General features: G+C 41.4%; 1 protein-coding gene across 4 annotated transcripts in view; it reads right to left on the bottom strand.

The window, feature by feature from the left end:
* The window catches only part of ACVR1 (activin A receptor type 1), a 141,346-nt gene that overhangs the window by 81,225 nt on the left and 44,257 nt on the right, over positions 1–15,864 (bottom strand). For 2 of the 4 annotated variants that reach the window (XM_003266138.3, XM_030796489.1), the window contains exon 2: positions 3,031–3,205. The gene's annotated coding sequence lies outside the window, so the exon portion shown is untranslated. Of the gene's footprint in view, positions 1–2,914; positions 3,246–15,864 lie in introns of those variants that run through there. The other 2 variants (XM_030796491.1, XM_030796490.1) reach the window with 2 other exon arrangements.

Raw genomic sequence — 15,864 nt, 5'->3', positions numbered from 1 at the left:
CAATTTTGTGCCTTTTTAATCTTGTATACATTAATTATATTACCTTTATAAAAATAAATACTTTATAAAATAAGAAAAATACAAATATTCATTGCCAACACCAGATACCGGAAAACTTCTCTGGTGACTCTCACTGTTAACCACATTAGGAAACTATCGAGCTGAACAATTTTAACCCTGTTTCATAATTAAGAATCACAGGGGTAGCAATTAACGACAGCCATCATCTCCTTCTCCCTCAAATAAATATATACACAAAATAAAGTCTGTCTCCTAATTCCATTTCTGTTATTCATTACTTCCTCTTAAAACTAATTCAACCTCCCGCCACCCTAAATGGGCATAAAAGTGTCTCAAAATGCTCAAAGGATGGTAGCCAGAACTAACAACTATGCTAATATATTAACAGCCTCCAAAAAATAAAAATTTCACAAAACTGACACCTTGGCAGCAGCCCCAAGCCGTGCATCGTCTGCCTTGGAAAATAAAAACATACATCCTTAGTGACCAAAAGCCCAATGTCAACAGTCATGGCCTTGGTTTTGTCCCTAATGTGAAAGGTCTCCCACCTACCCCCTTTAAATTATGGACTAACCTCTCACTTGAGGACTGGTGATTATTACATTACAGCCATATAAGGGACACTAGGCAGGGATTACTCACCCTGAGATTAAATTCTGCTTAAAAGGAAAAATATACACAGTATACCAAGTCAAGCCAAAAAGCAAGTTGTAAAATAGAATGTATGGTCATGTTCCACCAATTTTTAACATAATTAATTGCATATTTGTTTGTATATAAAAGTATCTGTATAAGAAAAGGTTTGTAAATGGGAAAGTTTGTATTCCAAGATTTTAGCCAAAGGTGAAAAAGAGAAGAACTTTTATCTTTATATATGGCTATACTTTATACTGTTTTGTTGTTACCTGAAATGAAATAATCAAAATTAACTTTTACAAAAAATATAAAGCTAAGGGGGGCTAAGGCAGAAGGATCACTTGAGGCCAGCAGTTCAACACCAGCCTGGGCAACGTAGTGAGACTCTGTCTCTAAAAAAAAAAAACAAACGAACGACAAAAAAAAAATAGCCAGGTGTGGTTGTGTACATCTATAGTCCTAGCTACTTGGGAGGCTGAGGCAGGAGGATCCCTTGAGCCCAGGAGTTTGAGGCTGCAGCGTGCCATGATTGCATCACTGCTCTCCAGCCTAGGCAACAGAGTGAGACCCTGCCTCAAAATAGTAATAATAATAATAATAAGGCTGTTTTATAATAATACACTGGACTTTCCTTTAAAAAGAATGCACCTAACAGCCATATCAGAGACTTTGCTCAGAAGTGTTAAATCTAAGGAGGCTGCATAGACCAACCGTGGCAGAATTTAATCCTCAATTCCTTGCTTCTGTCTCCACATACATGGTTCAAACCATATCTGAGCAACTCAAACGTTAAATTCAGAAAGACACACACATCAACATTTTGCACTTCAGGCTTCCCCTCACAAAACATCTTACTGCCTCTATTCCAAGTAGGTGTTCATATTACCCCCATAACTTATCATACTCTTAATAGCATTTCATCCTGGATAGCGAGACTTTGTTTTTCTTTTTTCTTTTTTTGATACAAGGTCTTGTTCTATTGCCCAGTCTGGGCTGCAGTGGTGCAATCATGGCTCACTGAAGCCTCAGCTTCCCAGGTTCAAGTAATCCATGTGCCTCAGCCTCTCAAGTAGCTGGGAATACATGAACCTGACAACACGCCTGGCTAATTTTTTTTTTCTTTTTTGTAGAAACGGGGTCTCACTATGTTTTCCAGGCTGGTCTCAAACTCCTGGGCACAACCAATCCTCCTATTTTGGCCTCCCAAAGCACTGGGACTAGAGGCATGAGCCACCATGCCTGGCTCAAGGCTTCTTTATGCTTTCAAAGCACTCCATGGGAAATGTATTATTAAAATGTAGTTCTAGAAAAGGTAAATGTATGGATACAGCAAAAAGCCCAGTGATTGCCAAGGGCTTGCCGGGATGGGAAATGAATAGGTAGAGCACGGAGATCTTTAGGGCACTGAAACTACTCTCTATAATATTATAGTGGTAGATGCATGTCATTACTCATTTGTCCAAGCCCGCAGAATACACAACACCAAGATTGAGCCTAATGTAAACTATTGCCTTTGGGTGATAATGATATGTCGATGTAGGTTCATTGATTGTAGTAAATGTACTACTCTGGTGTGGGATATTGAGAGTAGGGTAGGTGTTGGGGAGATAGATGAGAACTCTTTCTATTTTCTGCTCAATTTTGCTGTGAACCTAAAACTGCTCTAAAAGAAATAAGGTCTATTTTAAAAGAAAAAATTAGGGCCGGGCACAGTGGCTCATGCCCATGATCCCAACATGTTGGGAGGCCAAGGCAGGTGGATCACGAGGCCAGGTGTTCGAGACCAGCCTGGCCAATATGGTGAAACCCCGTCTCTACTAATACTACAAAAAAAATTAGCCGAGTGTGGTGGCACACACCTGTAGTCCCAGCTACTTGAGAGGCTGAGGCAGGAAAATTGCATGAACCTGGGAAGTGGAGGTTGCAGTGAACCGAGATCACACCACTGCACTCCAGCCTAGGTGACAGAAAGAGACTCCGTCTCAAAAAAAAAAAAAAGAAAAACTTAAATGTAGTGGCCCTGTAAGGTGAAAAGGATGGCAGGGGCAAGGATAGCAGGGGCATTTTATAGGCAGGGAAACATTGGCAGTATTTACTTGAAAAACTTCGCCAAATTTAAAGAATAGCTGTGCAGATCCACCCAACAAAGCCTACTACGAAGGCAACGCCAGAACTAAGAACCATTAGGCTGGTCCTAACTTTCTTATATTGGATTCATATAAAAAAACAAAATAATCATTTGTGGCAAAGAATTTACCCTGTAGATTTGATCTCTGCCAAAGAGTATTAAAAGAAATGATTTGTTGAAGTGGCTGCACTCCTGATTCTGGCAATGCCGTTCTGAGAGCTCCTGGGTAAAGCTGACTCAGCTACCTTAACGCAGGCTCCTGGTCACATCTGCCCACAGTCCTTCAAGCCACGTGCCCTCGTTCAGAGCTTCTCTCACTCTGGTCACTGGGGTACTCGGGGAGTAGAAGAGCCGTTCCTGGGATTATGAGTTCTCCAGCAGCTCTCACTTTGGCAGTGTGATGCTTACCAATGCTCCAGGCTGCAGAGGGAAAGAAGAAAGAAAACCAGCTAAGCAGAATAAAATCCTGCAGTTGTGAATGTGGTGGCTAAAGGAAGTGCACATTTGGCACATTTGGCACGCCTTTCAATTAGGACCACAAAACAAAGCTGATCTACAAGTGCAGCAAGTACAGAAAAGTTTGAAAACACTGATAGGAAGAGTGTGGAGGTTATGGATCTATACTGGTCTTTAAATATTTTTCTAAACACAAAAACCAGTAAGATCTGCAGTCAGCACATTTCAAAAATCAAGTTCTTTTAAAGGCTATACACTATGTACTCTAGCCCTTTCCTCTCTTTCCCTTGCCATACACAAAATCAAACAAAAATTTTGACCCTGCATGTACTAACTATTGTGTGCATTTGAGGGAGGCGGATCACGAGGTCAGGAGTGTGAGACCAGTCTGGCCAATATAGTGAAACTCCGTCTATACTAAAAATACAAAATTAGCCGGGCGTGGTGGCGTATTCCTGTAATCCCGGCTAGTCGGGAGGCTGAGGCAGGAGAATCGCTTGAACGTGGGAGGCGGAGGTTACGGTGAGCCGAGACCATGCCATTGCACTCCAGCCTGGACAACAAGAGCTAAACTCCGTCTCAAAAAAAAAAAAAAAAAAAAAAAAAAAGTTTGAGCAGTACAAACTATTTAGAAAAGTCTTTCTCCCGTTCCAAGATCCCTGGCCCCTCCTAGAGGCATCCAGTATACCAGAGTAACCAATTTCTTGTGTATCCACTCAAATATATCTGATTTTGGTCTATTTTCAAGCAACAATCTCTGGCATAGACAGATCTGGTTCAAAGGCTCATAAAACAATAGTGGGGAAGGAGTACAAAGCGGAAGGGAAGAGGAGGGGAGCTCTAGATAACTAATAAAAAACAAAAACCCACCCAGGCCCCCTTTTCCTTTAGGAAGACTTGAAAAACATCAACATTTGCCAAAGGAAGAGGAAATTTTTATTAGAACCAAACTTTCCCATTCAAATAGTTAAGTAACACAAAACACTGAAGAACTTACTGCCTTCAGAAAACAGCACCTTTTTTTAACCTCAAGGAACATTCTGCCAAGAAAATCTTCACGTAAATAAATCTAAGCAGAAAATAAGCCCCAAATGCAGCATTCCGCAATAATTATGGGGAAAAATCTTCCCATCCACCTTGGAATTCGAGGGAAATGTTTTACAGATACTATCAAACCGTTCCTCACTTCAGCTTAAATTGAGTCTCACAATCTACTTGAAAAGAAAATCTAGACATGTAACAGGCACAGTAAGAATAAGACACGTAAAACTATCTTCCATAGGGAGGTCAACCAGAAATTTGTCTTTTTCCGCAATCACTTAGCAAAGTGAAAGAGCAAAAATGCATTTCTAAAGTGGGCATCCTTAAAAACAAACTCATCAGCTGAGCAGCACCCACAAACCCTTGAGTTTCAGAACAAACTGTTGAAATACTGGTATTTTCCAAGATGCTGGGGCCAGGGAAATCTGGCAGGTTCACACTAAAGCTGCTTTCCCCTCTGCCAAAGACTAACTGCATTTTAAGAGGAGGCCAGTGTTCAGCTGTCCTGCCTAGGGTCAACCACGTCTTTAAGTGAGAGTTACTGTATTGGTAGGAAGAGGTTTAGATAAGCCAGAAAATAAACACTGGTACATATTTTTCTGATTCTCTTTTTAAAAATCAGAGACTCTCTTTTTTTTTTTTTTTTCTCATTATAAAGGTGCTTCTAATTTGCCATCCAACATCCCAGCCCCATCATCTTCACTGCATGGAATTCCTTCTCATCCTTCAAGACAGTGTTTGGGTTCTCCTGCCTCTGTCCAGTCTTCTCTAAAGATTCTTATATTTCCCAGATCTTTCTAATTCCCCTGGTATTTATATTCTGTATAACAAACAACCTAGCACTTAATTCTCTGCCATACACTGGGTTTCTCGAAACCAGTTCAAAACTAGGTAAAGATCACATATTATTCTTCAGTATTTAGCCCTCTTTCATGATACTTAGCATATGCTTAGTGCTCAAGAGTTAACTAGATAAAAATTAAATCTCCAAGTTAAATATAATTTAACATTTGTTTCAAAATTCATTGGGCTCTCAAATAAACCACGGACTGAAATCAAAACTGTGGTGTACTATAAGAAAGACAAGGTTGGTAAAATGGGAAATAATGTGTTGAACTGGATACTTAACTCTTCAAATGTTCTACTTGGCACCCATTTCCCCACAAATACCCTTCATATCAATAGGCAAGCTCGGCACACCTGAAAGGTAGCTAAAAACTGTTGTGTTCAAAATCCCAAGAGGGACTGAAAATACAGAAACCAACTCCCCAAAAAGATATACACACTAATTAAAATCAGTGCTATTGTTCAGGCACAGTGGCTCATGCCTGTAATCCCAGCACTTTGGGAGGCCAAGGCGGGTGGACCACCTGAGGTCCGGAGTTCAAGACCAGCCTGGCCGACATGGTGAAACCCTGTCTCTACCAAAAATACAAAATTAGCCTGGTGTGGTGGCAGGCACCTGTAATCCCAGCTACTCGGGAGTCTGAGGCACGAGAATCGCTTGAACTGGAAGGTGGAGGCTGCAGTGAGCCAAGATCAGCGCCACTGCACTCCAGCCTGGGCAACAGAGGGAGAATCTGTCTTAAAAAAAAAAAAAAAAAAAAAAAGTCAGTGCCATGAAATAAATATCTATATAGTAAACTCTAGCAGATTTTCAAAAACCATTCATTGAGCTGAGTTTTTTTCCAAAAATTTAGCCAACTTATTTTGCAATGGAGTTTCAATTCTTGGCAGCTAATCAAGCTGTGTAAAAGTCTGACCCTAAAGGGTCAAAGGCACATTCCTGTGCAGGGGGTTGGGGGATGACCATGAAGAAGGAGAAGGAAAATCCAATCAAATTTTCTAACTCTAATTTTGGGCATTTAACATTACAGTACAGTTTTCTTTAATCCAGTTTAAAAGAACATGCACAGTTTCTTAAAAGTTGTTGCAATATGATGGGACCTGAGTAACAGGGAAGCATAAAAAGCACTTAAAATCAAACAAGCTCTTGGCAGTCCACACAGCAGCTAAGCAACAGGGAAAAGAAAAAAAATCAAGACAAGTTTTCTCAGCTCTTTAGTTACAACCATATCCTTGGCTTCTAGAAACTGTGGCTTCTAAACATTGCAAATCCTTACCCTTTCAAGAGCCATTCCATACTCTCCCTGTCTGTTCACCCAGCCCATAAACCAAATAAACCAAGGTGTATCTTGCTGTGGAATTGCCATTAACCAGAACTACTGCAGAAAGCAGGATATGGTAGCAAGAACATGGACTTAGGAAGCAGCCAAACTCCGTTTTCCAAACTATTAAATGTGACCTCTGCAAATCATTTAACCTCTGAGTTTCAGTTTCCTTTTCCATGAAATGGGGTAAATACTGCCCATCTAGTTACTAATTATAGCAGCTATCATTTAGTGAGCTCTTAGTTCTATAACTGTGTTAACCACATTACTTGCATTGTCTGACCTTATCCTAACAATGAAATTGAGAGGTTATACTATTCCCAAATTATACATAAGAAAATGTGAATGACCATGAGAAATGGGAATTTCCAGGAATGTCTCCAGAATATATTGTTCTTAAAATACTTCCATTCTTTACTCATTATTTGGATATCCAAAAACATTGTTACATGGGAACTATCACACTTAGTAGTATTTACAAAGAATTGTAGCCTATAGCAAATACTAAGATCCTGGAAAATACTAGTGAACATTATTGGATGTTATGCCAGTAGCGGGCAAAATCCAGCCCACAGTCTGGATTTGTAAATAAAAGTTTTACTGGAACAGGCACACTTGTTCATTTTAAGTATAGTCTATGACTGCTTTCACATTGAAATGGCAGAACTGATAGTTGTAACAGAGTCCGTATGGCTTGCAAAACCTAAAATATTTACTATCTGGCCCTTTAGAAAGAGACTTTGTTGACCACTGCAATAACCTACATTCAGATCTACAAGCAAATTAGCAGTACTACACAGACTCGTATGCTGAAGTCACCAATTTAAAGACTCAGTTTACTTCTAAAACTTACTTCTTGCAATACCAAGCGTAGGATATGTATACCGTATGCTATGCATATAAACTTATTTTATTTGCAAGGATGACACATCGATGATAGTAGCAGATTGGGCCACAAAGACACATTTTTAACATGGCAACAGCGAGAAGAAATCATGACCCATTCTCTCCCACATGCTCCTATCCTGCACTGGCTCCAAAAAAGGTGGATCTTATCCTTCAACTCTGCAAGTCAGCTTTTCCTGTTCTTGCTTTCAACTTGACATCACTGAATTCTTTCTACTGTCATTGTGTTGACTCATGCAATTCTCACAGGAGAATTATAACACTTTCTCCCATTTACCTCATAAGTGATTTTTCTAGGGATTTGGAAAAACATATATATTTCCCAAGAAATCCTGAGAAGGAATTCTGCAACAGAAACACTGTTCTCTCCAGGTGTATATCTAGAGACAGAGTAGGAATCAAATATGTTAGACTTCTAGAGAATGAAGAAAAAAAAGCTGGGGAAGGAGGGCAGAGCATGAGAAAAAACAAAATCTCCAAGATGTTTTAAGGAAAAGATTCAGGTCTGCCTTACAGCCTAGAAAGACGACCAGGCCAAAGTGGAAATACAGTAAAGATGGGTTTTCCTAATGTTTTGGCCGAAATATTAGAGCACCTTTCTCCTCCAGAATTTAAAGTACAATTTGGCTAAGACAAAAGGGCCCGCTATGGTTTACTTAATTACACAGTTAATTACTTAATTAATTAAGTACCAGACTACACTTCTAAAGATAATCTGCCTATACTCTGTAACCTCGAAACCCTCAAGTGAAGTGGTTTGGTGGTCCATCAAAATCCCTTTCATCTGTCCAGCCAAAGATTCATTTACTCCTGCCAGAAATATAAAGTAAGGGAATCAAGGAGAAAATTTGAGGCAACAAAGGCAGTAAGTGGGCTACAGTAGCATAAAGAAGGTTCCATGCTTGAATCAAAGGGTTCTGAGACGGATCTCAGCCCTGGCCCATGTAATCTTTTCCGGCAAAACAGGCATCATGACTCCCTTGCAGAGCTGCCGCGTATGAAGTACATGGCACTCAGTGGATGCTAATAAATGGTAGCTAATGTTGTAAACTCAATATTTAAGGAGCAGCTATAAGAACAGAAGTGATGATTACCAGGGTTGAATTATTAGGTTGAATCCTATGCAGTTGCTGAGATTTGACCATTTTGACTCATCAAAATAGCAATTTAGGGCCAGGCACGGTGGCTTATGCCTGTAATCCCAGCATGCTGGAAGGCCAAGATAGGAGGATTGCTTGAGCCCAGGAGTTGGAGACCAGCCTAGGCAACATGGGGAGACCCCATCTCTACAAAAAATTTAAAAATTAGCCAGGCATGGACACCTGTAGTCCCAGCTACTCAGGAGGCTGAGATGGGAGGACTGCTTCAGCCCAGGAGCTTGAGGCTACAGTGAGCCATGTTCACGCCACTGCACTCCAGCCTGGGCAACAGAGCAAGACCTTGTCAAAAAAATAATAATAAGTAACTTTGAAATAAATATTACAAAGGGCTCCACAGGAAGCCTGAAAAGAGAGAACATGAAAGACTAATATCCCAATACTCATTCTTCCACTGGTGGTGACTTAGAAGAAATCCAGACACCAAACAGGAAGGCTACAGACTAAAATAGAATACCCCCTTAAGTCAACTTCTCACCAGATATGAGGTGTGACTTCAGAGAAGATCAGATTCCACAATACAGACACACATGCACTCCTCACTCATAAGTAACCCATATCACTCACTCCTTTCTCTTTTTTTTTTTTTTATTTTATTTTTTTGAGACGGAGTCTCACTCTCTCAACCAGACTGGAGCGCAGTGGCAGAATCTCCACTCACTGCAATCTCTACCTCCCAGGTTCAAGTGACTCTCCTGCCTCAGCCTCCTGAGTATCTGGGATTACAGGCATATGCCACCACGCCTAGCTAATTTTTGGTGGAGATGGGGTTTTGCCATGTTGGCCAGGCTGGTCTCGAACTCCTGACCTCAAGTGATCTGCCCACCTCAGTCTCTCAAAGTGCTGAGATTACAGGAGTGAGAGATTACCACACCCAGCCACTCCTTTCTCTCTCTCTTCTTTTTTCCTGCTCTCTCCCTTTTCTATCCTGATTTCTTTCCCTATGCAAGGCCCACTGAAATCTTTGATTAACCAGTTTAGGAAGGAAATAAACACAGCCTTTCTGGTTAACTGATGTTACCAGTTACACAGGAGGCCTTTCTATAAGCCTTTTAGAGCAGCTAGTAGCTCAATATAGACATCCAATGGATCCATCACACTTTCCCCCTATTTTTCTAATTGTCCTTCATTTTTTTCAAGTCCCATCAGCCTTCACCCAGTTAACAGGTCTGCGGTGGTTCCATGGAGTCAAATCAATTCCTGAGTGAGAAATGAGTTTCATGACAACTCATTAGGCCAGGGGTCCCCAACCCCCAGGCTGTGGACGGGTACTGGTCCATGGCCTATTAGGAACCCAGCCGCACAGCAGGAGGTAAGTGGCTGGCAAGTGAGCATTAGGCCTGAGCTCTGCCTCCTATTACATCAGATCAGTGGCGGCATTAGATTCTCGGTGGAGCGAACCCTATTGTGAACTGCACATGTGGGGAATCTAGGTTGCACACTCCTTATGAGAATCTAACTAATGCCTGGTGATCTGATGTAAACAGTTTCATCCTGAAACCATCCCTCTTCCTCCCCACTACTCCATTCGTAGAAAAAATGTCTTCCATGAAACCAGTCTGCTGTCCTAGGCTAACCCCAAGTAGCTTTATTCCAGCTAATATGTACATCTCCAAATGGTTCTCAGCGAAGAATCAGAGCATCTTGAGTGAAGAGGGATCGAGAACAAGTGGAAGAGAAGAAAGGAGGAAAAGGCCACTTCTTCCATTCCCCCAACACACGACTCCCTAAACAGAATCAGACTTCTCTGGTAATTAGATCGCCTTTCTCTCTGTTTGGCTCAGCTTTCATGTGTGTACACCCCATTGCAGCAGCGCTCCAGCTCTCCTCATTACCATGAGACATCCGTGTTGTAACTGTTGTCTGGCAGGAATGTGGTAATCCTTGGTGATTACACTCACACATAAGACTATACAGGCTTTCATCAGCTCATGATCTCAGGCACTTTTACAAGAGTTCGCAAGACTGCCACCCACCAGGCCAGGACCAGATTTTCTGGTTTTCTAATGGAGTGTCTGGCATTTTGTTTCTCCTAGGCTGTACTATTTACCTTCACTAGACAGATATTTAGCAAAACTTCAACGAGGAGCCTCTTGAAAGTAGGAACTCTGTGGATTCAATGTGCTGCTATATCTCCAGTGCCTGGTCTAGCATTATGCCAGACTACTTAAATATTTGTGGCGTGAATGAAGTTTAAAATTATAGAAAAAACAGGCTGAGCACAGTGGCTTATGCCTGTAATCTCAGCACTTTGGGAGGCCAAGGCAGGAGGATTGCTTAAGCCCAAGAGTTGGAGACCAGCCTGGGCAATACTGTGAGACTTCATCTCCAAAAAATTAGCCAAGCATGGGTGGCACATACCTGTAGTCCCAGCTATTCATGAGGGTGAGGGGGGAAGGATTGCTTGAGCCTGGGAGGTGGAGGCTGCAGTGGGCTATGGTCACACCACTGCATTCCAGCCTGGGCGACAGAGTAAGACCCTGTCAAAAAAAAAAAAAAAAAAGAAAGAAAGAAAGAAAAGAAAGAAAAAGAGAGAGAAGGAAAGGAAAGGAAAGGAAAGGAAAGGAAAGGAGGAAGGCAGGAAAAGGAAGGAAGGAAGGAAGGAAAAGAAAGAAAAAGAAAGAAAGAAAAGAAAGAAAAAGAAAGAAAGAAAGAAAACAAAAAGCATTAATAATTTCAAGCTCATAAACTTGGTTAAGAAAAAGAAACTTCTCTATCACTAAATGGCTAAATTTCTACCCTAGGCTTAAATTCAAAGCAGTAGCAGAAAGTACCAAATACCTTCCTGCAAGTATTTATGTCATTACCAACCTAAGAAAAATTTTCACCAGATCACACTTCCTATTTATGATTGAACAAGAATAAACTGAAAAAAAGACAATCAATATTATTTTTTATTATTTGGTTCTATTTATTGTTTGCCCACCAGCATATAGGCATTTCTAAAGCTAGTCTAGAAACTGCTTGCCCACTGTGCAGAGAGAACAAGGTAACAAGCAAAAAAACAAAAGAAAACAAAATCCAATGAAGTTAGGGAAAAAAGAAAAATGAACCATGTTTTATGTGGCCTCATTTTCTCATTGATTTTGTGTGTGTATATACTACATACCCATAATTATGTCAGAGAAGCCATGAATTGTGTAAGTGTTTGCCAGTCTTGTAATGAGTTAATCTGAAAAATTAACCTGCACACTTCTTGAAGAGAAAAATAGCCTCTTATTTATCTTTGATTGTGTAATAATTAGGGTAGTATCCCTTCCATACTAACTAGTCAACAAATACTTGTTGGCCTATGAACAGTGAGTTAATTTAAAATAAGATTAAAGTCAAGAATTTAGGCAACTCTCGGTCTACCGCTGACTTGGTGGTCTTGAGCACTAGTGTCTTTCAGCTCAGCTCTATCGTCTCTATGGGACTGAGCAGGGAGTCATCCAGGTCGATGGAGATAACACTGAACTGATGAGCTAGACATGCCCCCTGCACCACTGCTGTGTGACACTCAGAAGTCAGTAACCCTTCTCAATCACGCTTCTCTGTTATCCTTTTATCCTAACTATAAAGAGAGAGCAGTGGCCCAAGTCACTAAGTTTCCTTCTCACTCAAAGATTCTGCTTAGATATTTCTTTCATGATTATTACCAGGATTCCTCAAGAATTATGCTAACAGCAAGGGGTATTCTTTAATTAAAGATGCCTTTTTGGGGCCAGGCATAGTGGTTCACACCTGTAATCCCAGCACTTTGAGAAGCCGAGGTAGGCGGATTGCTTGAGCCCAGGAATTTTCTGGGCAACATGGCAAAACCTCGTCTCTACAAAAAAATACAAAAGGCCAGGCGCAGGGTCTCACACCTGTATTCCCAGCATTTTGGGAGGCCCAGGCAGGCGGATCACCTGAGGTCAGGAGTTCAAGACCAGCCTGGCCAACATGGTGAAACCCTGTCTCTACAAAAATACAAAAAAAAGTAGCCAGGCATGATGGTGGATGCCTGTAATCCCAGCTACTCGGGAGACTGAGGCAAGAGAATCGATTGAACTTGGGAGGCGGAGCTTGCAGTGAGCTGAGATCACGCCACTGCACTCCAGCCTGGGCAACAGAGCAAGACTCCATCTCAAAAAAAAAAGAAAATTAGGTGGGCATAGCAGTGGGTCCCTGTAGTCCCAGCTACTTGGGAAGCTGAGGCAGGAGGCTTGCTTGAGCCTGGGAGGCAGAGGCTGCTGAGATCATGTCACCGCGCTCCAGCCTGGGTAACAGAGCAATAGCAAGACTGTTTCCAAAAAAAAAGACAGCTTTCCAATCTACCTCTGTACTGAGATGGCACCCAACCCACTAATTAAAGAAAAAATGTAAAAATAACATAACACTTTTTATTTAATTTAGCAGTTTCATTCTTAACTCAGAGATTAGTTTGTTTGTTTGTTTGTTTTTTGAGACAGTCTCACTCTGTCGCCCAGGCTAGAGTACAGTGGCGCAATCTTGGCTCACTCCAACCTCTGCCTCCCGGGCTCAAGCGATTTTTATGCCTCAGCCTCCTGAGTAGCTGGGATTACAGGCACCCGCCACCATGCCCAGATAATTTTTGTATTTTTAGTAGAGATGGGGTTTCACCACGTTGGCCAGGCTGGTCTCGAACTCCTGACCTCAAGTGATCCACCCGCCTCGGCCTCCCAAAGTGCTGGGATTACAGGCGTGAGCCACTGTGTCTGACTGAGGTTTGCTTTTAATTTAATCTGCTCACCAATCAGTTGCTCTCCAACTGAAGGATAACTGAGTAAGAAAATGTACAAACAGAAGTAGAGTAACAGTGGGTCTACCAAAAACAGTCTCTCAAGGGAGCAAAAGAATACATCCAGGTTCCCAAGACTAAAAGCATCCTGTCCATGTCACCCACCAGCCCAGATCTACTAATCTTTCTTTATGTCCTATCTTCTGCAATGGAACCACTGAAGAATCTTGTAGACAAAGCCAGAAACCAAGTTCACCTTACAAACCCCATTGCTGCCTACATCCCAGCCCAGGACCTCTCCCCCGAGCAGCGCCCCAGCTGACTCCTTCATGGTCTCCTCTACATCCCTGCCATCAGTGTAGCAAATCATTCACTGAGTAACACTCACTAGTGCCTCTCCTCTGCTTAAAGCCATCAATGGCCCTCCTAGCTGGTGTAGATTTCCTGATTTTCATCATCTGGTCCCAGACATCTCCAACATCATGGAGTTATCATCTCATAGGTACCCTCACCCTAATTGTATCTTACAGCTCCCTGAGGACACTATGACCTTGTTCACCTTCTGCCTTTGCACTTGTCTGCCTGAAATGTCTTTTTTCATCTGGCAAACTCCTATGCTTCAGGATCAGCCCCAGCATCACCTCCCAAAGCCCCCATGTCTACATCCTGTCTGAAATATTAACACATGCCCCCTCATCTGTTGTTCCCAAACTTAACTATTGTGGCCCTTAAAAGTGCATTTCAATTTTTAAATTTTACTATTTCCCTGGTGAGTCTGTGGACTCCTCAAGGTAAGTAGTATTTTTCACCTCTGAAACATCAAGGATAGTCATATAAATAATAGGCCAAGAGGCTGGGCGCAGTGGCTCACGCCTGTAATCCCAACACTCTGGGAGGCCAAGGCAGGTGGATCACCCGAAGTCAGGAGTTCAAGACCAGCCTGGCCAACATGGTGAAACCCCATCTGTACTAAAAATACAAAAATTAGCCAGGTGTGGTAGCAAGCTCCTGTAATCCCAGCTACTTGGGAGGCTGAGGCAGGAGAATTGCTTGAACCCAGGAGGCGGAGGTTGCAGTGAGCCGAGATCATGCCATTGCACTCCAGCCTAGGTGAAAAGAGCAAACTCCGTCTCAAAATAAAATAAAATAAAAGGCCCTTAATAAATGTTGATAATAAATGGTGTACCCTGATAATGGATTCAAAGCAGAAAAGATACCATCCAAGAGAAATATGAACAATTTAAAAAATGAAAAAGAAATAATTATGCTAATGGAAAAAAAGGAGGTAGACCTACTGGAACCCATTTTCAGTGCTGTCATGGCTTTTAACTCAAAGTAAAAAACAAAACAAACTTCCCCAAACCCTGAGTTATAGACACAGAGAACTACCAATGTTTCTGATTTCATACAAAAAGACAATGTGTAAACTAAGTGTATATACTCAACCACAGCTTCCTCGTGACTTACATTTGAAAACAAAGTATTACCTACTCTAACATTTTAGGACATAATCTTTTTTCTAAATTTTATATACACACACAGAGAGAAAACAAATCTTGAGAACAATACTTATATACCATGCTAACAATGTAATATTACTGGAAACTAAATTGTTATCAATAAAATGTAAGAAGAGAGATGCTTTGTTTCACCAAAAAAAAAAAAAAAAAAAGTAATTTTTTCCCAGAGAATTATTCCCAAGATGGTCACTTGGACTCATGCCCCCATACAATTCCCATGGCTAAGCTCTCACTGGCTGGCCTGCTTCCAGATGTTGTCAGTCAAGGTGACTGAGGGAGCTAAAGTAGGAAAAAGAAGTGTTCTTCCTCTCACCATGACAATATTACATTTGCTACATTTTTTGTCTTAGAAACAGGGTCTCACTCTGTTGCTCAAGTTGGAGTGGAGTGGCAGAAACATAACTCACTGTAGCCTTGAATTCCTGATCTCAAACAATTCTCCCACCTTAGCGTCCCAAAGCATTAGGATTACAGGAATGAGACACCACACCTGGCCTTTACCTTCTTAAAGGTTTTTCCCCACCCCACTACCCATTTTCCCAGCCCCAGCCTGTTTATATCACACTGGGAAGAAAAGACAAATAACACACATTGCTATATAATGTTATTCAATTTACTTTAATAAGCACGAAAAGGTAACAGAAAGGAGGCAATGGCCAAAGACAAAAGTTAAAGAAAAGAGTAGGAAGATCCAAGGAATAATAAATGGCTGTTATTAGCATTTGCTGGCTGGGATCACTTTTACACATGAAATCGCTTAATGAGTGAGTCATTTGAACTCATGACTGCACTGAATCATTTCATGTGTTCAAGCAAACCTGCAATGAAAATAACCCAGAAGTCTTGAGATGCCAGTGACTCTCCACTCAAAATAATGAGGGTGGCAGGTCTACCCTAGAAAAATCGAAAAACATAAATAGGTGCTTAGAAAACAATTTTAAATACTATTGTTTTCATAAAACAAGTGGGCAGAGTAAAGTGAGATTTTTTAGTTTACCAAAATTGGGACTGGGTTAAAATTTCAAAAGTTGAGAATTCACTGTTCTGGAGGATTCTGTGAGAGTCAACACTGGTGTCTACTCTGTGCCCACTGCAGGGTTGGGCC

Source organism: Nomascus leucogenys, chromosome 17, assembly GCF_006542625.1.
Source record: "Nomascus leucogenys isolate Asia chromosome 17, Asia_NLE_v1, whole genome shotgun sequence".
NCBI classification, from domain to species: domain Eukaryota; kingdom Metazoa; phylum Chordata; class Mammalia; order Primates; family Hylobatidae; genus Nomascus; species Nomascus leucogenys.
This window is presented reverse-complemented; position numbering and strand designations above follow the sequence as displayed.